This window comes from Manacus vitellinus, unplaced genomic scaffold, assembly GCF_001715985.3.
Source record: "Manacus vitellinus isolate BGI_N305 unplaced genomic scaffold, ASM171598v3 scaffold_25_pilon, whole genome shotgun sequence".
Lineage (NCBI taxonomy): Eukaryota > Metazoa > Chordata > Aves > Passeriformes > Pipridae > Manacus > Manacus vitellinus.
The window spans coordinates 2,456,872-2,464,260 of NW_021939882.1; the positions used below are offsets into that span (position 1 = coordinate 2,456,872).

Genomic DNA, 7,389 nt, shown 5'->3' on the forward strand with positions numbered 1-7,389 from the left:
ATCCCAGTCCCTGCTCTTCCACAGCATCGGTGTTTGCCTTTGTTTCCCCCAACTCCCCTGGGTCATATATTTATCTCCAATTTGCCAAAGCCTCCCTCCTTTCCCCTGGTGGAGGAAAAGCTTGAAGTTAGGATGAATGTGTAACTTCCCCAGGAATCTGCTCCTCGAGTCACAGAGCAGAAATCACACTCATGACACCCATCACGGTGACACCAGTCAGCCACACCACAGGGACAGACCACCCCAGAAACTGCCAGCATGGCACCCAACACCCTGGTACCCGGGTCTCTGCACAGCCCCTTCCCAGGCCAGCATCCCCCAGGAGCACTCCCTGCATCTCCCCAGGCATCACAGGGGGATTTCAAGGACATTCAAGGAAGGGACAAGATCCCCAGACAGAAGTTTCCTGTGGTCCAGCAGAAGTGGGGAGCCCAGAGCGGCGTCAGGCTTTCTTCGATTGTCGAGTCTGAGCAGGGCTTTTGTTTGGCGGCTTGTTTTAACTTGCCATTATGTTCTCCAAAGAACAAATGTGCAAGCTAAGGATGGCAGAGTTAATGTGAAATTTTAAAACCCTCAAAGAGTTGAGAGCTCTCTAAATTTTTAATGAAGGCATCCAAAGTGCCAGGTACCTGCAGAGATAGCCAGGAGCCCTCTGCCAGCAGCAGAGTGGGTGTCCCTGATTTAGGACAGGACCAAAGACCCTGACAAGCTGCCACCTCCTGCAGCCTGTCACCCTCTGCACACCCCGCTGGGCTCCTATCTGCAGAGAGATGGTGGCTCTTGGCAGCAGGTTGCTCCCATCCTTGGAGGTTGAGATGTGGGGAGTACACAGACCCACCCTGGGCCCCCAGGTGGCAGAAAGGGCAGCAGGCAGTGGTGTGCTCTGTCCATCACCCATCAAGTGTATCCATTTTGTCAATGCCATCCATTCCTGGAGCCCCTCCATGGTGCTAATCCTCTCACTGTCTGTGTCTCTGCAGGCCCTGCTCTCCCTGCGATGCTCAGCCACCCCCACGAGGTCTCTGTCCCCCTGCGTTAGGTGCCGAAGCAGCAGACACCTGGTGCTTCACACACCAAGGTAGGCAGTGCCGTGGCTCTTGGGGGGCTGTGGGAACATCTCACTCCCCATGTTATGGGGGATGGATGAGGGGTGCAGAGATACCACCTGGGGCCACCTCAGCAGAGCCAGTAGTGTCACACAAGATGGGAGGGGGGGTGTCTATCGTGGGCATCCTTGTGACACCTTAGTGCAGGGCAAGAGGCACCTGGACCGGCTCAAGACCAGGCAGAGACCACAGGAGTAAAGACCAGCTCAGATTCTGGACAGATGCTCGGCACAGTCCCGCCTGGGGACCATGGCAAGTGACAGTGACTGTGGAGCTGGCACAGGGACAGGAGGTTTTTTTCTTTCTTCTCCTTTTTTTTTTTCTTTTGAAAGCCCCCAGATGGGAAAGGTACGAGCCAAACCCCACTGAAAGCAGCCAAGAATGAATTTTCTGGCCCGAGCCCCAGCAGCTCTTGGAGCGTTGCCGTGCCCGTCCGGCGTCACGCCACAGCGGAAACCCCGAGCGCAGACAGGCTGGGGGAGGTCTCAGATGGGGTGGGCAGCAAGTCCCCCCACCCATCCCAACTGCTCCCTGGTGTGGGGATCTCACCCCTCCCAATGTCCCAGTGTCCCAAGTCAGGGGGTGAATGTAGGCTCATCCTGCTCCCACCGAGCTGCAACTTGGCTGGAGCCCAGGCACCCAGATGTCCCCCTCCACGCTGCCATGGAGCCCCCCACCGTGCAGCCATCTGCTGCTGTTGGAGGACAGGGTGTCCCTGGTGTGGTGCCCCTCATCCAGCTCTGTTGCCCAGGGCATGGGGCATCTCATCTCCTAAACCTCCCCTCCCATGGGGGGTTTAGGATGAGCCCTTCTCCCACAGAAGGCAGATGCTCTCCCAAGGCTAGGCTGGGAATTTGGGTAGAGCAGGGCCAGCCATGATGACATCCCTGCTTCTTTCATCCCCCCATTCTCCAGCCTTGGTGGTACAGAGAGGGGCTAAAGCACCCCAGTCTCTGCCCTCGACTCAGGAGCCCCAAAGATCTTTCAGGATCCAAAATCTATGTCAGCATGAGGCTGAACCGCAGGGGAACAGTGCCCAGGGTCTCATTTTTTAGGATGTTTCAGCTGGAGGGTGGACAAGGTGGGGGCTTTCTTGGATGCCCAGCCTTGAGACAATTGTGCCCTTGTCCTTCACACCTTTTTTCTGTCAGGGAAATGAGGGTGGGTATAACCACTCTGAGGCTTTCTGTGGGGAGCAGGTACCCAAATCCCATCCTGACACAGAGCCAGGAAGAGGATCCTTGGGCATCCACTCCCCATACATCATGACCACCTCGGTCATCGGTGCCTGCACAGGCCCTGCATGTCCCTGCCAGAGCAGCAAGGCTGGAAATCAGTATGTACACAGGCTAGGGCAGTGGGGAGGTAGTGCAGGGGCTCAGGGGGGCTTTTGTCTGCTCTCCAAGCAGTGTGTGGTGTGCTGCACCCATCTCTGCTCTGCACTGGCCCCTGCAGAGCTTCGGGTGTGCGTGCCTGCCATAAATATTGATGGGGTGGACTCGACGCAATTGTGCCTTTGTATGGGCGATTGGGATGTAAATGCTGTACCTGCTGTGTGGGCAGGGGAAGGCGTAGGTGATAGCACTGAGGCTGAATGCATAGTGGCTTTTCTACAGGGAGGTGGTATCCATCCTGTGTGTGGTAGGGGGTTGAAAGCTGCCAGGTGAGTAATGCCCAGGGGTCATAAACTTGTTTGGGGAACTGGCCAGGCCTGCAGGGAGACTAAATCTTCTGGCTGAGACTGCAGTGAGCCACCGCGGCTCCCACAGCCTGTCCCTGCACAGGATAAACAGCGAGGGGCTGCAGTGCCTCTGTTTAATAATGCATGGCACAGAGGCACCGGACACACGCCGGGAGTCGGGAGCTGTGGGGATGAGGAGTCACCACTGCAGCACTCAGGTAGCAGAGTCCATCCCAGCATCCCCCAGCACTCACATGTCCATCCCGGCATCACCCAGCGCTCATGGGACATGGACTCCTTGGGGCTCTGAGTGGCCTTGAGACTGGGACTGGGTGAGCAGAGCTCTGTGTCACAGGGCACAGAACAGCGGTGGCAAAGCCAAGGTGCTCAGCCGTGCAGTGGCTGATATCCCAGCAGCAGTGGATGCTTCTTAGCTGGAGCCTGGAGCTGGCTCCCTGTCCCCTTGGGCACTCTCACTGGGAGATTCAGCCCCTTCATCACTCTCTCACACAGATGTAGATGTAGATGGTCTTTTTGGGGAGCTCTGAAGTAGCACAGCACTGGGAGCACCCCTCTCTCTCCAGCATCCTCCTGGGACACAGCCATGCTGGGAAGAGCTGGAAGCTGTTGGCTTGGTCCTCTCCTCTCCCCATCCCTCCATCAGCCACAGCCTTCCTGGCTCGCACGCTGCTGTTGCCATGCCTGGGACGAGCAGGTGTGTGTGTGCTGGGGCCCTGCAGGCACCAGTTCACAGCCAGCTCCTGTGAATGGCCCCAGGGACACGCACGTTCCTCATTGCGTGCGGTGCCATGATCCGGCCCCATCCACCATCTGCTGCGGCAGCTCCCCACCACCCACTCACTCCCCAGCCCACACTGCGCCCCGTGGCACAGAGCCAGGCAGGGATGAGCTGGGGGTGCCCGGTGAAACCCCACCCCACAAGGAGGGGGCAGACAAGTCTTCCTGAGGGATGGCGATGGAGTTGTGGTAGCAATGCAGACAGGTCCGCAGCACTGATGCCGACGGGGCTGTGGTATTAATGCAGACAGACCCATGAGGTGATGCAGGAGAGCAGGAAGAGCTGCAGTGTCAGCCTGAAGCCCCTCTGGCTGCAGGGGTGCAGTGCTGTGCCCATACAGAGCAGGGTATGGGGAGGGCAGCAGGAGCCTCCCCCAGCCAGCCGGCAAAGCCTAGAACCAGGGAGACCCTCAGGACATGGGGCCAGCAGAAGTTGTCCTGTGAGGATGGCTTTGGCCCGTTTGCTTTGTCCCTCTCTGATCAGCACAGGGTCCCTACCACCCCCAGTCTTTTTCCAACAGTGCAGCTCCCACAGTCAGGAGCATCACAGTGGAGCCAGGATTAAGCCATGGCAAGAGCCCACCTTCGTCCCTGCCAGCCCCAGGGCTCATGGTGAGCTCCCAGCCAGCCCCACAGTGAGAGCCACATTCACACCCCGTGTTTGCTGTGGGTGTGATAACAAGTGAGTGGGTGCTGGGGGGGCACCCACATGTGCTGAGGGGGCTGTGACTTGCTGCAGAGGCAGAGCAGTCGCTCCAGCATCCCCAGGGGCTGGATGCTGGAGGCTCCAAGCACCTCATACTCGCCCTGAACACAGCATAAGGGTCCCTGTGGCGAGGGTACCCCTCACCTCGCACAGTGTCACCAGCAGGAGGGACGGCAGGGGCAGCAGGGGCTGTCCCTGCAGTCTGTTCTCAGCTGCTGCACTGGAGGGTCCATCTCCAGACTGACACTTCAGCACGCTGGTGCCTGTCCCTGTCCCCGCCCGGTGCCAGCCCCAAGGGGCCAGGGCTGCTCTTCAGAGGCTACAGCTGCTGCATGTTTGGTGCTGCCTCTTCCCCTTCTCCCCGCTGCTGTTTTTGTTTTGTTTAAGAGGCTGGGTTACGAATTTTAAACAGGCTCCTGAAAAACCCAATTACCTCCAGAAGACAACCTGATAAAAGCTGCCTAAGTGGCACTGTGGAAATCGCCTTGTGCAGCAGCTGAGGGAAAACCAACATAACAAAGCCTTTGGAAATGGAGTTAACCACTTTTAATCCCTTGGTGCGATGAGAAGGACCAATAATTATTTTCTGCATAGTTGGGGGGGCGGGGGGATAAGTGAAGTAACTGCCCTATGCTAATGGGTGGCAGCAGGCTGGGCTGGCAGTGCTGCAGGGATGGGTGCAGGTATTCAGGCACCCGCTTCCCTCTGCCCGGGAGCTTTGCCCAGAGGCTGTGACCTTGCAGAGTCCCTGTCTGGCTGTGGGAGCTGGGGACAATGCTGATGGGCAGGTGCCACTCAGGCGTTGCTGGCGGCGGATGCTGTGGGCGATGTGACGGCACCAGCCAGCCCCGTGCCCTTTCCCTGGGCGCCAGCGTGGAGCCGAGCAAGGCAGTGCCAGGGCCCTGGCTCCTGCACTAGCTCCACCCCTGCTGTGCTGCCCCCGTGAGCCGGCACAGAGGCAACTTGTAGGACTTGTCAGTGCTGAGAGCTTCTTCCTCCATTTGGCCACGGTGCTGCCCTGTCCCTCCCATCCCTCCCTGTCCCTTCTCTTCCTGCCTCCTCAGGCAGCTCCAGGCAGTCACCCAGCAGGTGACACTGCCCAGGATGATACCAGGGAACAGCTGGTCCTAAAGAGTGCCTGTGCTGGGCACAAGCACCCCAAACACTGGCCAGAGGCAGCTCAGCTCTGGGACTATGAGGGTCCCATGGGGCCATTCCTGTCCCAGGAGCAGGGGTGTCTGCAGGGGTATGAGGGGCAGGAGGATGGAGGCGATGCCCAGGGCTGGTGACAAGCCCCTGGCTGCTCTTCCCATGGGAGCCCAGCCAGCAGGGCAGAGTTGGGTGCCTGCCAGCCCGTCGGCTGCGGTTGCGCCGCCGGCACCGGCAGCTGGAGTGCTGGGGCGTTTGGCCTCAGCTCACATGAGCCTCGTGCTTCCCGCAGCAGCAGGGACGGGGGCTGCTTCGCCCACCTCCCCCTGGCCACCCTGCACCCCACATGGGGCTAATGCTTGGGGACAGCACTCCAGGACACTGACTCCCAAGGAGGGCAAGCCCAACGGCACTGGACACTGGCAGAAGGGATGTCCCTGCCAGCGTGGTCACAGCTCATACTGGGAGCAGTCCTCAGGCACACTGGGAGCTGCTGGGGGAGGATGTGCTTAATGAGTCGAGGCATCTCCAAAGATTGAAAGACTCAGGGACCCATCCCAGGAACAAAGGGAGGCGTTTGTCAGGCGCTGAGAGACGGGCTCGTTAATTCCTCCTGGCTGTCACACTTATCTGTAATGAATTTGTGCTCCGCTGTATTATTTTTAATACAATAGGAGCGGTGCCGCCCGCCCACCGCCCGGCTGCCGGGAGCGCTGACGTCAACACCCGGAGCAGGGCTGCCGCAGGACGGATGGATGGACAGACGGACGGGCCAAGCACAGGCCTGTCTTGCCGCCCACATGCCTGTCCCACCAGCTGCCAGCGGGCAGAGTGGGGCTGGGCACAAGGGCAGGAGGCATTTTTACTTTGGAGGTGGAAAGAGGAGTTGTTGGCCGATGCCAGGCTGAGGGCTCAGAGCTGATGGGGATTTGCTACGCCAGGGGGTATTTTTGGGAGCAGTGAGAGGGGGTGAACAAGAGGGCCAAGTCCTTGGTGTGTTGTCCCTGTGCTGAGACTTGTCCGTGGCAGCTGCCATGCATCGAGGCAGGAGCACAGGGTGCACACAAACGGATCTGTCAGTGCTGCATCCCTGTGGAGGTGGCGCTTGCACGCCAGTTTTGGGCCCCCCAGCTGCAGGATGGCTCCCCACTGCTGCCCCACATCCTGCATCACTCTCGACCTCCCTGCAGCAGCCCTGGCAGTGCCCAGCAGCACCAGGAGCATCTCCACAGCCCACACTACTGTGCTTGTGGGGGCAGCTGCAGCCTGTCCCAGCTCCCCACACCCTCCCAGGTGTAGGGGTAGGGGGTCCCTGAAAGGGCCCCACACTCAGATCCTCTCCAGCACTCTTCTGGGCCCCTGAAGGGCTGCTTCTCCAGAACCTCACCATTAAACATCAGTTATCCCAAAGCCCGGCTCCAAGCACCACTAATCTCATTTGCACAGGGCTCGTCTTGTCTTTAATAACTCAGGGCTGGATTAATTAGGAGGCACCGGCTGCCCCTCTGCAGGGTGAGCACACACCGACCCCGTGCATCGGGACGAGGGTGGGAGATCTGTCCCGCAGTGCGGGGGAGGGAACGCAGGAGGGGCTGCAGGAGACTGTCTCCCTTCAGGCAGGTGCAGGGGGGCCAGGCAGGGAGGTGCCCCCCATTTCCTGGATGGGAACCCCGTTCTGAATTGGGTCCTGAGCTCTGTGGGCATCACAGCCTGGATGCCACAGCGAAGGGGAGGGGGGCACGAAGTGATTTATCAAGGACTTTGTTTAAACTCCCGCAGCCATCCCACACCCCTGCAGAGGGGACCGGGTTGCTTTGGGTCGGGGTGCCGAGTGAGGGAGCAAGGAGGTGCGGGACTGGGGGGCAGCTCCGGCTGATTAATGAATGCCTCGTCTCGCCCGTTAATTACCGCGGCGGTGAATCACTAACCCCGCGCAGGAGACTCTCGCC

At 59.5% G+C, this 7,389-nt stretch overlaps 1 protein-coding gene across 1 annotated transcript in view; it reads left to right on the forward strand.

Annotated features, from left to right (window-relative positions):
- The first annotated feature begins 961 nt into the window (after positions 1-961).
- The window catches only part of CPLX2 (complexin 2), a 10,259-nt gene continuing 3,831 nt past the window's right edge, over positions 962-7,389 (forward strand). The window contains exon 1 of the mRNA XM_029960257.1: positions 962-1,078. The gene's annotated coding sequence lies outside the window, so the exon portion shown is untranslated. The remainder of the gene's footprint in view (positions 1,079-7,389) is intronic.